The sequence below is a fragment of the Jaculus jaculus genome, chromosome 4 (assembly GCF_020740685.1).
Source record: "Jaculus jaculus isolate mJacJac1 chromosome 4, mJacJac1.mat.Y.cur, whole genome shotgun sequence".
In the NCBI taxonomy this organism is placed as follows: Eukaryota; Metazoa; Chordata; class Mammalia; order Rodentia; family Dipodidae; genus Jaculus; species Jaculus jaculus.
The window spans coordinates 176,881,359-176,896,162 of record NC_059105.1 but is presented as its reverse complement, the minus strand read 5'-3'; the positions used below and the strand labels follow the sequence as shown (position 1 = coordinate 176,896,162).

General features: G+C 43.8%; 1 protein-coding gene across 1 annotated transcript in view; it reads left to right on the top strand.

Moving 5' to 3' along the window:
* The window catches only part of Morc1 (MORC family CW-type zinc finger 1), a 168,681-nt gene that overhangs the window by 34,832 nt on the left and 119,045 nt on the right, over positions 1-14,804 (top strand). The gene's annotated exons all lie outside the window — the stretch shown is intronic.

Below are 14,804 nucleotides of genomic sequence, written 5' to 3'. Positions count from 1 at the left end.
CACTTACGACTTCTGGATAGCTCCACCTCTTAGTATAGTTTAGATAGTCTTGGATTTGAGAACAAATAGTTTGTAATGTAAGAAGCCCTTTTAGAATTTAAAAAAATATTTTATTTATTTCTTTTTAAAATATTTTATTTATTTATTTGAGAAAGAGTGTGTGTGTTGCGGGGGGGGAGGGAGAGAACGAGAATATGAGCACACCAGGGCCTCCAGCCACTGCAAACAAACTCCAGATGCATCTGTCACCTTATACATCTGGCTTTATGTGGGTCCTGGGGAACTGAGCAGAGGTCCTTTGGCTTTGCAGGCAGATGCCTTAACTGCTAAGCCATCTCTCCAGGCCTGCATTTCCTTTTCTCACAATTGTTACTATATCCCCGTGTAGCTACTGCGCAGGATTGTACATGTGTCACACAAGTTTCAGGGGCTGGGTATGTGGCTCGACGGGTAAAGAGAACTGGGTGCAGAAGCAGGAAGATCTGGATTGGATCCCAGCACCATGGGAAAAGCTGAGTATGGCCTCACATTCCTGCCATTTCAGCACTGACTTCGGTTAGGACTGGAGGGCCACTGTGGCTTGCTGGTCTAGCCAAACAGTGGCAAGCCCCGGGTCCAGTGAGAGAACTCAGGCAGAAGAGTGAGGGAGGATGCCACCCGATGGGCAAGGGCATGTGCATCTGCGCACATGCCCACACACATCGCAGACTACACCCACAGGAATAGCAAAGCAAACTTCAAATCTTGAGAATATTATAGTTTTAAGTGTTGGCTTTATGAGGGGTAATCTGACTGATGGTGGAGAAAATTTAATCTTCTGTATAGAATTTTAAAAATTCAACCTTTTAAGCTCCTATTGGGTTTAGCAGAGAACTCATTTTATTCATTGGCTAATTCATGCTGAAACAAAATTTCAAAAAAAAAAATTAAAGAAAATAGATGAATTTTCATATAATTTGTTATTGTCTTTTGATTGTATTCTAGTGTTTTCAAGTGCTGGTTCTCATTTTTAAGTTCATGATTTGATACTAAGCTTTATTGTAAATTGTTATGTAGCATTTTGACATCGTCCATTGACTTGAGTTTCCAGAATGTACTTACATACACACACCCCTATATTTTTGGATGATACAGTTGGTCCCAAAGTTTCACATCATGTATGGATAATGTTAAAATAAGCATATGCAAAGACCGGTCGTGGTGGTGCGCGCCTTTAATCCCAGCACTCAGGAGGCAGGGGAAGGAGGATTGCCGTGAGTTCGAGGCTAGCCTGAGACTACATAGTGAATTCCAGGTCAGCCTGGGCCAGAGCGAGACCCTGCCTCAAAAAATAAAAAAAAAAAAAGCATATCCATGCTAATAGTTTTTTTATATTTTTGAACTTTTATATTCAGACTCCTTGAATGTTTCTTATATAGCTCACCTTGCCTCCCCTCTTTTTTTTTTGTTGAATTTTTTAAAAACAAATTTCTAAGTAGGTAGTTACTTGGTCAAAAAATTGTAAGCGTTCATTTACTTCTTAGGACTATTCACACTGACGTTAAGTCATTCTGCTTTGGACTGAGGAACAGCAGTAATCAAGCAGCCATAGGCAGGTCCTCATCTCATGAAGACAATAACCCCCTGGAAATTTCATGATCAGTGATGTTCGAGTACAATCCTTGCCATCAAGTTACTTGGCACTATCAGTTTAAAAGTGACCTGCTTTCGAATTTCTAAAAAGTTTGGTAGAAGCCAGGCGTAGCAGCACACGCTTTTGGAGCTACAACCGAAGGGCAAACCTGAACATGAGACGGTGGATGGCTGTATGGCCAAGTACATGTTTAGAACTAAGATAAAAATGTTTACCCATATTAACAAAATCTTTAGTCAGTAAAGTAAGTTTTTACAGTATATGCATGTGCGCACGTGTGTGTGTGCGTGTGTGTGCATTTGTGAGGTGGGTGTACATGTGTGTGGGAATCTCCCTTGACTGATCTCTACTTTATTATTATTTTATTTCTTTTTTGAAAAATTTTACTGAGAGTTTTATTTAAAATTGATCATATTCCCATGTACACTGAAGGTCCTAACCTTTTTCTAAAGTGGAAAGATATTTTAAAACACACGAGAATAAAATCTCATGAAGGGCTGGAGAGAGGCTTAGCAGTTAAGGCATTTGCCTACAAAGCCAAAGGACAGAGGTTTGATTCCCCAGGACCCACATAAGCCAGATGCACAAGGGGCGCATGCATCTGGAGTTCTTTTGCAGTGGCTGGAGGCCCTGACGTTCCCATTCTTTCTCTCTCTCTGTCTCTCTTCTAGCTCTCTCTGTCTGCTTCCAAATAAATGAATAAAATTTTAAAAAAGATGCAAAGCCGGGCATGGTGGCGCACGCCTTTAATCCCAGCACTCGGGAGGCAGAGGTAGGCGGATTGCCGTGAGTTCGAGGCCACCCTGACACTCCATAGAGAACTCCAGGTCAGCCTGGGCTAGAGTGAGACCCTACCTCGAAAAACAAAAAAAAGAAAAAAAAAAAAAAGAAAAACAAACAAAAAAAGATGCAAGTTTCTGTTTGTTTGTTTTTTTTTAAAAAAAACCTTAGTGCAAATTTCGTGTAGATTCCTATGATATCTTTTTAGTTACTTTTCTCTCCCATACCTAACTCAAGATTTATTTTGTTAGCATGCTGTTTTTATCATTTTTCCTGATCATTTAGCTTCATTCAATTTCAAAGATACATATATAGAACTATGTAAAAATAAAAAAGTACAAAATAAAGAAGTTGAAAGAGGGCTGGAGAGATGATCTAATGGCTAAGGCACTTGCTTGCAAAGCCTAAGGACCCAGGTTCCATTCCCCAGTACCCATATAAGCCAGATGCACAAGGTTGCACATGTATCTGGAGTTTGTTTGCAGTGGCTGGAGGCTCTGGTGCACCCATTCATTTTCTCTATATCTGCCTCTCTCTATCTCTCTCAAATAAATAAGTCAAAAGGAAATCAAGAATTTAAAAGAAGACTGGGAAATGTGCAAAGATTACAAAAGAACAGAAAATCGTGTTTCTGCTGAGCTGGACTATAGTCACCTATCAGTTTATGTCGTGGCCATTGTTTGAACTTGTGGGAAAGAGTCTACATGTCAGACCCTTGCAGAGGCCTCCCCTAATCAAATGATACCTGGGTTTGTTCCCTCTTCTGAAGGGGTCCATTTGTGCAGAGCACAATCTTCAGCTAATTTGTGCCTTCTCTTTCCTGGTAGTTGACAGTAACATTCAGTCACAGTCGCACAGAGGATTCAAACTCAGAGGCATTTTCAGAGGTCCTGTATTGACTGGCCACAGGAAGGCTGAGCAAATGGACGAAGTGGAGTGGCAGATCGTTTCTAACTGTGCCCAGTTCCCATGGTTACCTCATGCATGGCAAGCATGGGTCGCCATCTGGAAAACCTACAGTATTGGGATTCTGCTTGAACATTCTTTACACAAGCTTGTGTAAATGCCCTACAATCTAGATGTTTTTTTTCATTTCACTCAAAGCACATAAAATTTTTTATGCGAATATAAATATGATTATAATTCTGTAGTGTGGATTTAGAATAGGTTGTAAGTTATGCCATTGAATTTTGGGTCTAAGTATCATGTCTTTTTAAATTTTGATTTTATTTATTTATTTGACGGGGGGGGGGGGAGGGAGGGAGGGAGGGAGGGAGGGAGAGAATGGGTGACCCAGGGCCTCTATCCACTGCAAAGGAGCTCCAGAAGTGTGTGCCCCCTTGTGCATCTGGCTAAGGGAGGTCCTGTGGAATTGAACCTGGGTCCTTCAGCTTTGCAGACAAATGCCTTAACGGGGAAGCCATCCCTCCAGCCCTGTCTTTATTTTTATGCTACCTTGCCAACCCTGGCTTACTTGGTTGTCCCACACCTTTTCTAAGGACGAGGCAGGAAGAGGGGTAGGAATGAAGGGAAATTTTTCATTCGGCATACAAATAAAATTTATTGAAAAATATGCAGATTTGCATAAATATGAAACGCTTCCTCATTTTTTAAATCATTTTTAACATGCTTCCTCATTTTTTTAATCAGCAAACACAGTCTCCATTGTACTGTAGAAATTGCTCTGAAACCTAAGGTTTCCTTTTATTTCTTTTGAAATAAGGTCTCACTCACTATGTAGCTTACGCTAGGGTTTTTTTTTTTTTTTTTTCCCCAAGATGGGGTCTCACTTGAGTTTAGGCTGACCTGGAATTCACTATGTATTCTCAGGGTGGCCTTGAGCTCACAGCGATCCTCCTACCTCTGCCTCCCGAGTGCTGGGATTAAAGCTCCACCACGCCCGGCTCGACTAGCTTTGAATTCAAGGTCTTCTTGCCTAAGCCACTCCAGGGCTGGGATTATATGTGTGTTATCTCCAGCTTTGCAACTTGAGTTTTGAAGTATGTCAGCTTATATGAGGTTTAACTTGTCATTCTTAACATTTAAATTTGAAATACCTTCCAGTGATGCAAATCTTCGTCTCTTCCTGTTCATGACAGCTCAATTTCTGAGGTCGATTATTTTAGACACTTGTACAATGTTGATGGTTATGTCTGCGGTTCTTTCATTTTTGTTAGTTTTTGTAAATATGTTTCTGAGACATTAAGTTGGAACTTATACATCATTTGAAGTGAACTTTTTATTAACATGCAGTATTGCTCATCTCCCAGTGAATGCTACTGATGCAGGATTTTGGGGTTCAGGAGATGTCCCCCAAATATATGAACCCCGAGTTTAGGTTCTATCCTATCTTTAAAAAGAATTGACAAAATACAATATATATATATTTATAAGAATTGAAAAAATACAAATAAAGAATTGACAAAGTACAAAGAATTGATAAAAATGAATGCAAGAAGGATAAGTTATGAATTATCAAATTTGCTTTGGGAGAAGTCACACATCCTGTGGTTTATTTAAGGGACACTTGCAGCTAGGAAGGAAGGCTGGAGCAGAGTCATGAGCACATAGGATGTAGGAAACTCACTGTCATGTAGAAACACTGTGTGGTTTATAGGGTTTATTTAAGGAAAATTGAGGTTTTCACGGAAAGAATGGAGTAGAGCTGCAAATATGTGAAAGGTAGAACTTTGGTGTATATGCAGAGAGACTTAGAAGGAACGCACATGACATCTTCCATGTGTTTTCCTGTGAAGGAGAGTGTGGTGGTTTGATTCAGGTGTCCCCTGTAAACTCAGGTGTTCTGCATGCTAGGTTCCCAGCTGATGGAGATTTTGGAATCAACACCTCCTGGAGGCAGTGCATTGTTGGGGGCGGGCTTATGGGTGTTAGAGCCAGTTTCCCCTTGCCAATGTTTGGCACACTCTCCTGTTGCTATGGTCCACCTTTTGTGGGCCAGGGGTTGATGTCCACCCTCTGCTCATGTCGTCGTTTTCCCTGCCATCATGGAGCTTCCTACTCAAGCCTGTAAACCAAAATAAACCTTTTTTTTCCACAAGCTGCTCTTGTTCGGGTGACTTCTACCAGCAATGTGAGCCTGACTGCAACAGATAGTTAAGAGGGCAAGTAGTGAAGCTCAAGGAAGAATAACAGGGAAAAGATCAAAGCACAGTTCAAGTAACTCAGAGGAGAAATGAGTAATGAAGAGAGTTACACTCATGGTCACCTCACGTTTAAATATACTCCCCAGGTAGCGGCCCAGAGATCTTGACAGTGTCTATGTGGTAGACTCAGAGACCAGAGAAAGTGATGCATGAAATCAAAGTGAGAAGTTACCTGAAACTGGTAAGCAGAAGAGTCCCCCAGACCAAGACACTGTGTTAAGTGCTCTTCCCCACCCCGAGCCTGTCTGGGTGGGGTAGAGGCCAGACTCGCATGTATCGCTGTGGCCCAAGTGAGCAGAATCAGGCAGGCAGGCAGACACACGCAGGCGCATGCACACGTGCACGCTGTGCTTTCCCCTCACCCAGTCAGGCTCGTGTATCCAGGCAGCACAAGGTAATTCCAGGAGAATCCCACAGAGAGAAAAAAAGGTGAGACAGGGAGATGTGAGCATTTATATGCAAAGGGAAGACCAGAAGGGTTTGTAGATTTGGAAGGCAGACCCCAGGGCCAGCCCACTTGGGGCAGCCAACCTGGGCCTTCTATTAGGTCGTGTTATGGGCAGCAGGGAATACTGTAGATCCATCTTTTTTTTTTTTTTTTTTTTTGAGGTAGGGTCTCACTCTAGCTCAGGCTGACCTGGGATTCACTATGGAGTCTCAGGGTGGCCTCAAACTCACAGCAATCCTCCTGCCTCTGCCTCTCAAGTGCTGGGATTTGTAGATCCATCTTAATTAGACATGAGTTCCATTTCGGCTGTGAGTTCCATTTTTTTGTGCCAGGGCAAGGTGGCATGTGGGGTGGCGTCTCTTGGTTTTCTCTGGGCTTTGATGTCTAACTGAAACTGCCTAAGAGAGGCTAGCTTTTTCCTATGCTCCTTCACTACTTCGTTTCATTTTTATTGAATATTTGCCTCTCCAGATTTGCCTTCTCTTTATTAACCTTTCTTGCCATGTATCTCATCACAACTGTATTCCTCACAGTGCTAGTTTGTTTTCACCTTGCCTTTTTTAAACAGCGCATAACTAGGTATTTCCTTCAATTTGACTGTTTTCACCTCTTATCTGATTCTCATTCACTGTGATATTGGCTGTGGCTGGACCTTGTTTTCTTATGTTTTACATTTGTTCTGCTACTTTGTTATTTGTGCTTTTTAATGTTTAAAAAATTTTATGTTTATTTATTTATTTATTTATTTATTTGAGAGAGTCAGCTTGGTGGGGGGTGAAGAAAATGGGCACACCAGGGCCTCCAGCCACTGCAAACAAACTCCAGATGCATGCCCCACACTGTGCCTCTGGCTTACATGGGTCCTGGGGAATCAAACCTGGGTCCTTTGGTTTTGTAGGGAGGTACCTTAACTGCTGTTGCAGTCATGTTTGCATTGCTGTTAGAAATCACCCAATCAAGAGCAGCTTGTGGGAAAAAAAAAAAGAGGTTTATTTTGGCTTACAGGCTCAAGGGGAAGCTCCACGATGGCAGAGAAAATGATGGCATGAGCAGAGGGTGAACATCACTCCCTTGGCCAACATAAGGTGAACCATAGCAACAGGGCAGTGTGCCAAACACTGGCAAGGGGAAACTGGCTATAGCACCCATAAGCCCACCCCCAACAATACACCGCCTCCAGGAGGCCTTAATTTCCCATTGCTATCAACTGGGGAGACTAGCATTCAGAATACCTAAGTTTATGGGGGACACCTGAATCAAACTGCCACATTCCACCCCAGCCCCCATAAACTGACGACCATACACGATTTAAAATGCAGTGCAGTCATCCAACTTTTAAAAGTCCCCATAGATTTTTAAATTTTTATTTTTGTTTATTTTTATTTATTTGGGAGTGACAGACACAGAAAGAGGGAGAGAGGGACAGGGAGAGAGAGAGAGGGGAGGGGGAGAGAATGGGCGCGCCAGGGCCTCCAGCCACTGCAAATGAACTCCAGACGCATGCGCCCTCTTGTGCATCTGGCTAACGTGGGTCCCGGGGAATGGAGCCTTGAACCGGGGTCCTTAGGCTTCACAGGCAAGTGCTCAACCGCTAAGCTATCTCTCCAGCTCTCCCCATAGTTGTTTTTTTTTTTTTTTTAATCAATCCCAATGATGTTCAAACATCCCCACAATCCAAAATCTTTTTTTTTTTTTTAACTTTGGCTTTTGTTTTTAAATGATTTTTTTCTTTATTTTTATTTATTTGAGAGTGACCGACAGATAAAGAGGCAGAGAAAGAGAGAGAGAGAAAATGGGCATGCTAGGGCCTCCAGCCACTGCAAATGAACTCCAGATGTGTGTGCCCCCTTATACATCTGGCTAACATGGGTCCTGGGGAATCAAGCATTGAACTGGGATCCTTAGGCTTTACAGGCAAGTGATTAACTGCTAAGCCATCTCTCCAGCCCCCAAAATCTTTTAATTGAGCCATAATACCAAAAAGTAATCTCGAAAAACCCATAATGGCACAAAATAAACATTCACACTGCAAAAAAATGGCAAAGAAATATTCAACCAATACAAGATTGAAACAGGGCAAACAACAAACTCTGTAGCTCCAAGTCCAACAACTCTAGTCAATGACAAATCTCTAATTCTAACCAGCAACAAGTCTCTGGAGTTCCAATTCCGCCCCTCCAGCTAGGCTACTCACAGTCCTGGAAAACTTCATCTGGAGCCGAAAGCTGTCCTTGGCAGCCATCTCGTGGTCCCGGCATCTCCACTGGGTCTCCAGTGCAACCCATGGTTCATCCTCATGGCCCCATGGGGTCTCCATGAAGGCTTCCAACAAACCTGCTTCACATTGCCCATGGCCGTTTCCAAAACACATGACCAAGTTGGTAACTCAATGACCCTCCCTTCCCTGCATTTCTTACACTCCACAATACCAGGTAGAGTGCCAATTTGTTAATCCAGGGGGGAGTAAAACAGACTTTGAAGAACAGACATTTCTTGAGCACTCAGGCCCCTTCAAAAGAGTCTGCATTCTTCCTGTTGCCTCAGCACAGGTCAGCTGGCCCAATCTCAAGGCTGTAATCTTTCAGTTGCAGCTGAATAGGCAGCAGTTCACCCAAAGATTTTTCTTTCTGTGCCATATCCCTCTGCTCACACCAGTTCATTTCTACACAAAGCAACCCAGCACAACTCAGGACACGGGCATAACAGCAAGCTTTTCACACAAACTGCCTCTAGCCCAGTCCAAGCAAACCTTTCTCACCCTCATAAGCCAAACATCATGGTCCATAGTTCTTACTGCATTCAGGTCTTTCAACTCTGACCAGAATAGTCCATTAAGCTGTTTTTACAGCACTGCAAGGCATCTCTTGGGCCAAGATTTCAAATCCTTCCACATTCCTCTTGAAAATCAGCTCCAAGAGGCCAAAGCCACACAGTCAGGTGTCCAGCAGCAACCCCACTCTCAGTACCACCACTCTTAGGTTCGCATTGCTATTAGAAATAATCCAACCAAGAGCAGCTTGTGGGGAAAAAGAGGTTTCTTTTGACTTACAGGCTCGAGGAGAAGCTCCACGATGGCAGGGAAAATGACGGCATGAGCAGAGGGTGGACATCGCCCCCTGGCCAACATAAGGTGGACAACAGCAACAGGAGACTGTGCCAAACACTGGCATGGGGACACTGGCTATAACACCCATAAGCCCGCCCCCAACAATACACTGCCTCCTGGAGACCTTAATTTCCAATTGCCATCAGCTGGGGAGACTAGCGTTCAGAATACCTAAGTTTATGGGGGACACCTGAATCAAACCACCACAACTACTAAGCCATCCCTCCAACCCCTTTCTTTTTTCTTTTCTTTTTTTTTCCATCTTGCCCTTTGTGAGAATTGTACTTGCTACCCTCCCCTCTCCCCAGCCAAGGGAGAAAGTTCATTTTCCCCCAACTAATGGTTTACAAATTAGTTGTTCAGTTGTATTATTTTAGTGGCTTACTTTTGCTTCCTTTTGCATGTGTATGTGTGTGTGCACGTCTGCATGTGTGGGTAAACGTCTGTGGGCAGGCACACCTGCCTGTGTTCATGTTGGTGGAGGTCAGGGTTAGTTATGTGTGTCTTCCAGCTTGTTCCAGGGACACCCTCTTTCAGCTCCCACAGTGCTGGGAGTTCCACAGGCTGACACACCCCCTGACATTTCTGTGGGTGCTGGGTGTCTGACCTCTGGTCCTTATGCTTGTGCAGCGAGCCGTCAACCATCTCTGCAGCCTTGTAATTTTTAAAAAATATATTTTGTTTATTTTTATTTATTTGAGAGCAACAGAGAGAAAGAAAGAGAGAGAATGGGCGTGCCAGGGCCTCCAGCCATTGCAAACAAACTCCAGACGCGTGCGCCCCCTTGTGCATCTGGCTAACGTGGGTCCTGGGGAATTGAGCTTCGAACTGGGTCCTTAGGCTTCACAGGCAAGCGCTTAGTCACTAAGCCATCTCTCCAGCCCCAGCCCTGTAATTTTTATTTTTAGCAAACATGTCTAAACTTAAAATTTTATTTTCTAACTATAGAGTTAATTTTTATATATATCATCTAAAAAATGTGGCAAGGCCTTCTCACAGTTTCACTTTTCACTTCTCTAACTTTTCCATCCTATCTTCTGGGATTATTATTCTGGGCTAAACAATTGTTTAGACTAAGTCACATGCTCTGTTGGTTTCTTTCCTTACCAACTATCTTTCATCCCTCTTTTCTTCCATCTTAGATTTATTAGCTCATTTTCTGGATTACATTCTGGAGTGATTATTTCAGCCTGTGGGAAGTAAACTTCATTAGTCCTTGTATTTCTAAAAATGTCTTTGTCTTTCCCTCTGAAAATTTGTTGAAATGGATATTGCTAGTTTAAAAACACGTTACCCTAGTACTTAATAATTTCTAGCTTCCAAGTTGCTAAAAATTCTCATCTAGATATTGAGCTATTTTTTTGAATTATTGCTTTCTTCCCTATTGGATGACTGAGCATTTTCTCTGCATTGTTAGTGATTCCCATTAGGTATGTGTCTGTCTGTGGGTCGTGCCTTTTATTTATTCCTCAGGAATTGGAGACTCTTCCAACAGACTTATTTATATTGGATTCACTGTCAAAACAGATTCTGACCCGACAAGTTCTCAAGTCCAGGCCACGCCATCACTGAGTCTTGTCTGCGATACTTCATCCTTCCCCTTGCTCTCCCTGTCACTGCTTCCACACTTGGACCTCTAAGAACTGTCCTGCGTGTTTGTGCCACAGTAGCAACAAAATCATTTTTTTGTTGTTGTTGCTTTAAATCTCTGTGTAAGAAAGCCTTCAGTAACTTCCTGTTGCAGTCGGAGGTAAAGCCAGGGTAGCCTTCCACTGACCAGCCCAGCACCACGTCCACGGGCTGCTTCCACGGCCTTCACCGGGAAACTAATATGTGTGCTCATTCCGCCACCCTGATTTTATGTGTTTATTTTTCAAAAATGCACTTCTCTAATTAGTGGCCCAGTCTGCCAACAGAAACAACACAGACACTCAGGTTAATTGGATGGTGGAGAGCTTTTGGCGGAGTAAGGCCACGTAATTTATTCTGTGTCTAGTGAGGGACAGACAGGATTTCAAAACAGGGACACCGGATCATTGGATCCAGGTTTGTGTGCCTAAGTGGAACAGTGCAGGTTTGAGTGTCCATAGACAGTTTCTGAGAGCTGGCTTTCTGGTGACATGTGGGGAATCAAACCTGAGTCCTTTGGCTTTGCAGGCAAGCGTCTTAACTGCTAAAACATGCCTCTAACCCAAGGGCTTTCTTTTGTTGAGGTGTTTCTAGCAAGTCTCCGAAGCAGCTCAGGGCATCGCTCAGCTGGTGAAGCATATATAAGAAACAGCCATAAAGGGCGCTGATACCAGCCACCACTCTGTGAGCGTGTGATTGGCTAAGTGACGACCTCGCTATGTCTGATATGCCCCACGGGATCCTATTTCTTAGTTCATGCTGCACAAAAGAGATTAACTTCTAGCATGAGTTTCAGTAAGGACAGTCACATCACAGCCTAAGGGTGGCTCTGTCATTTGGGTGCATGGGAGTCTGTTGTCTGGGCACCAGTGTGAGTGAATGTACAGTGTTGTATTTCTCTGCTGATGTCTCATTTCCAAGCACCTGCAAGTCTGTTCTCCTCTCTCGGGCACCCTGCCTTGCTTACCAGCCGCTCAGTGGGTCTACCAGGCCGTGGCTTCCAGACCCGGCAGAGTGAAAGGTATTGTCTGGGCAGCTTTGTCAAGCTCCCGTTCTCACACTCCGGCCTCTGGTGACACGACTCGGAAGATAAATTGCCCATGGCTACATAGCCTCACCTGCTGGCCCTCCTTCTGCCTTTAGCACTGTTCGGAGACCTCAGTGTGCCAGGGCACATGTGACAGGGCACACGTGGATCACCACTGGGAACCGAAGAGTAAAGAGCGTGGTCAGAAGAAAGCTGCTGCACAGAGGCTGTGGCCCTGGCTGCCACATTAGACACTGACTTTCAAGAACTCCCAAGGCTTAGCTGGGAATATTGACTCAGCTCCACACCCTGATGTTGTATTTCCAAGACTACAGGGCAGTTGCCTCAAAATAGCCATCTCTTTACCCATACCTGTCATGTGACATACTCCCCTGCCCTCCATGGTGTGTGTGTGTGTGTGTGTGTGAGAGAGAGAGGGGGGGGGGAGGGAGCGCTGGAAGGGGTTGTTTTTATGGTTTCCTATTATAGTCACTAAAACAGAAAGTGATAAAAAAAAAACCCACCATGATAGACATATGGACCCTTCTGGAAATACGTTAAGGAGACAGAAAGATAGTTATACAGGCATGAGATAAGACCCCTTGAAGAATATACGTGAAGCAATTCCTTTAGAATGAACTTCGTCTTCTGTAACACGTGTGTGGCTTCATGAATAAACGCTGATAACGTCGTGACAGGAGGCGATCTTCCATTAGAAAGTTCTTTTTTGGGTAGGGAATCCTCTGCTTCACTCTAAATTAAGTCGGGGGAAAGTCTTGAATGACTGCTGTCCTCTCAACCGTCTATAGATGAGGAAGCTAGCCTCCTTCGGCTTAGAGCTGACGGGAGACGCAGAGAAGCGGCGGTAACAGCCTAGTCAAGTGCTGTGGAGGCAGGCGTGGGAGGACAGTGCAGAGCGGAGGCACGGGAAGACTCGAGGGGGAGTGAGACCTCATGGTTGTATCTTGTGTTTTCCTTTTTCTTTTGGTTTTTCGAGGTAGGGTCTCACTCTAGCTCAGGCTGACCTGTAATTCACTGTGTAGTCTCAGGGTGGCCTCGAACTCACGGCGATCCTCCTACCTCTGCCTCCCGAGTGCTGGGATTAAAGTCAAGGTTGTTGTCTTGAGAGTGATCAAGGAGTGGTATATGCCGTGGTTCATATGAAAGAATGGCCCTCTGTCTGGGAGCAGAGAGTGGTCCTCCATGGTTAGGCAAGCTGGAAATACGGTTGAGGCTACAGGGTTAAGTGAAGCCCAGATCATGAAAAAAAAAAAAATGCATGATATATTTAGTCTTGTTTATTTTCTACCACAGACTTCAAAAATCAGAGGTACTTAATTGCTTGTCAGAAATGAATAGGAACTTGCAGAAGGCATGTGAGTAGAAAAGAGTTAAGGTGCAGGTGTCTGCCCTGAGAAGGACAGGCTTGCTAGGCTGGCCTGGGATTGACTTCTGGGAACTTGAGTTCCCAACACTGATTAAAGAAAAACAGCCACTTTTTTTTTTAACTGATGAGGTTGGCTTGTTACACAAACAAGATATGCTGAAAACCCACTTTTCTCCTGGAACTTTGAGAGACCCCTGACAGAAGGAACTCTGTTAACAGATACCAAGAAAAATCAAGGATGCGGAGGAATTTCCCTAGGCAGGGTATCTCATGCATTTAGCCGAGGGAAGCGTGTGCTCAGTGACAGCCTTCACGAGAGGAAGATGCTGTGGTCCATATATTTAGTCTTTCCCCAGCACGTCATGACTTGAATCCTGGTTCCTAGCTGGAGGAAGTATTTCAGGAGGTTCTGGAAGCTTTAGGAGATGAGGCTGAGCTGGAGGGAGTAAGGGTCCTTCAGAGCTGGTCCTTGGAGGTGCATTATCCTGGGCCCCATCCTCTTGCGCTCTTTATCCCTGGGTCAACCACGAAGTGGAAGGCTCTCCTCCTGCCGTGATGTTCTGCCTAAGTGCATCGGGCCGGGTGAGCGTGGACTGCCGGCTTTCAGAGTGTGAGCCCAGGGGAAGCACAAAGGATATGTGGTCACAGCAATGAAAACTGGTAGAGGATAGAACATAAGGAACCTGGCCAGTGGATTATTTCAGACTCTCTCAAGCCTTTCTTCTTGTGAGGTGATAGATGTCTTCACTACAGGTATGTGATAGCTCCTAACCATGACTAAATTATATGCCACAGACCCATGAGTTCTTCCAGCAAATCTCTGAACATAACAGAGGCCTTGAAAATCCCCAACATGAATGTTATCAGTATTTACCAATAACTCTTTATTGAATGGACAATTTGAGTTGTTAAGAGGTTTTAAGAGAATTTATTATCTAGGTACAGTTGCACACATCTGTAATCCCAGTACAAGGGAGGTAAAAGCAGGAGAATTTCAGGTTTGGGGCCATCCTCATTAATAGGAGTTCCTATCTCAAAACAAACAAAGGTGGAAATATTACTGTAATTTAATGACTCATGTCTAAAAGTGTCATAATGGAACCATTACTTTGATGCTGACTTGAAAATGAATGAATGAGTAAATCCATAGCCAATGGCAGTCATGGACTAGGTACTTTTATGTACATTGGGAAATTTGAATGATGCAAACAAACCTTACCTTTGTTTGAGCTTCAGTTAGTGTCTAAAGGGAATTATATCTAACTAGGAAATTCTTGGATTTCCTATAGCTTTTCAGTTTTCAAAATCCCTTGGAGGTCCATCCTTTGCTGTAGAGCACCTGGCAGTGGTGTTACCCAGATGAGGAGATCCATGGTCTGGGTCCCTTCCATGTGGGATGAGGAAGAACTGTGAAAAGGGTGGCTTTCCTACACCCTGGACTCTTTAACCTTCAAGCTCATCACAGGAGTCACCTCTGGGGTGTACTGCATAAAACTGTCTTAAACCTGGCTGGTCTTGTTTTTGATTTTTGTTTCTTGTCTAATTGGAAAAGATTTACAGGTCAAAAACAGACTTTAATATTTAAGATCCACTATCTGAACGGTGACCCAGTGATTTCCCGACAGGACTT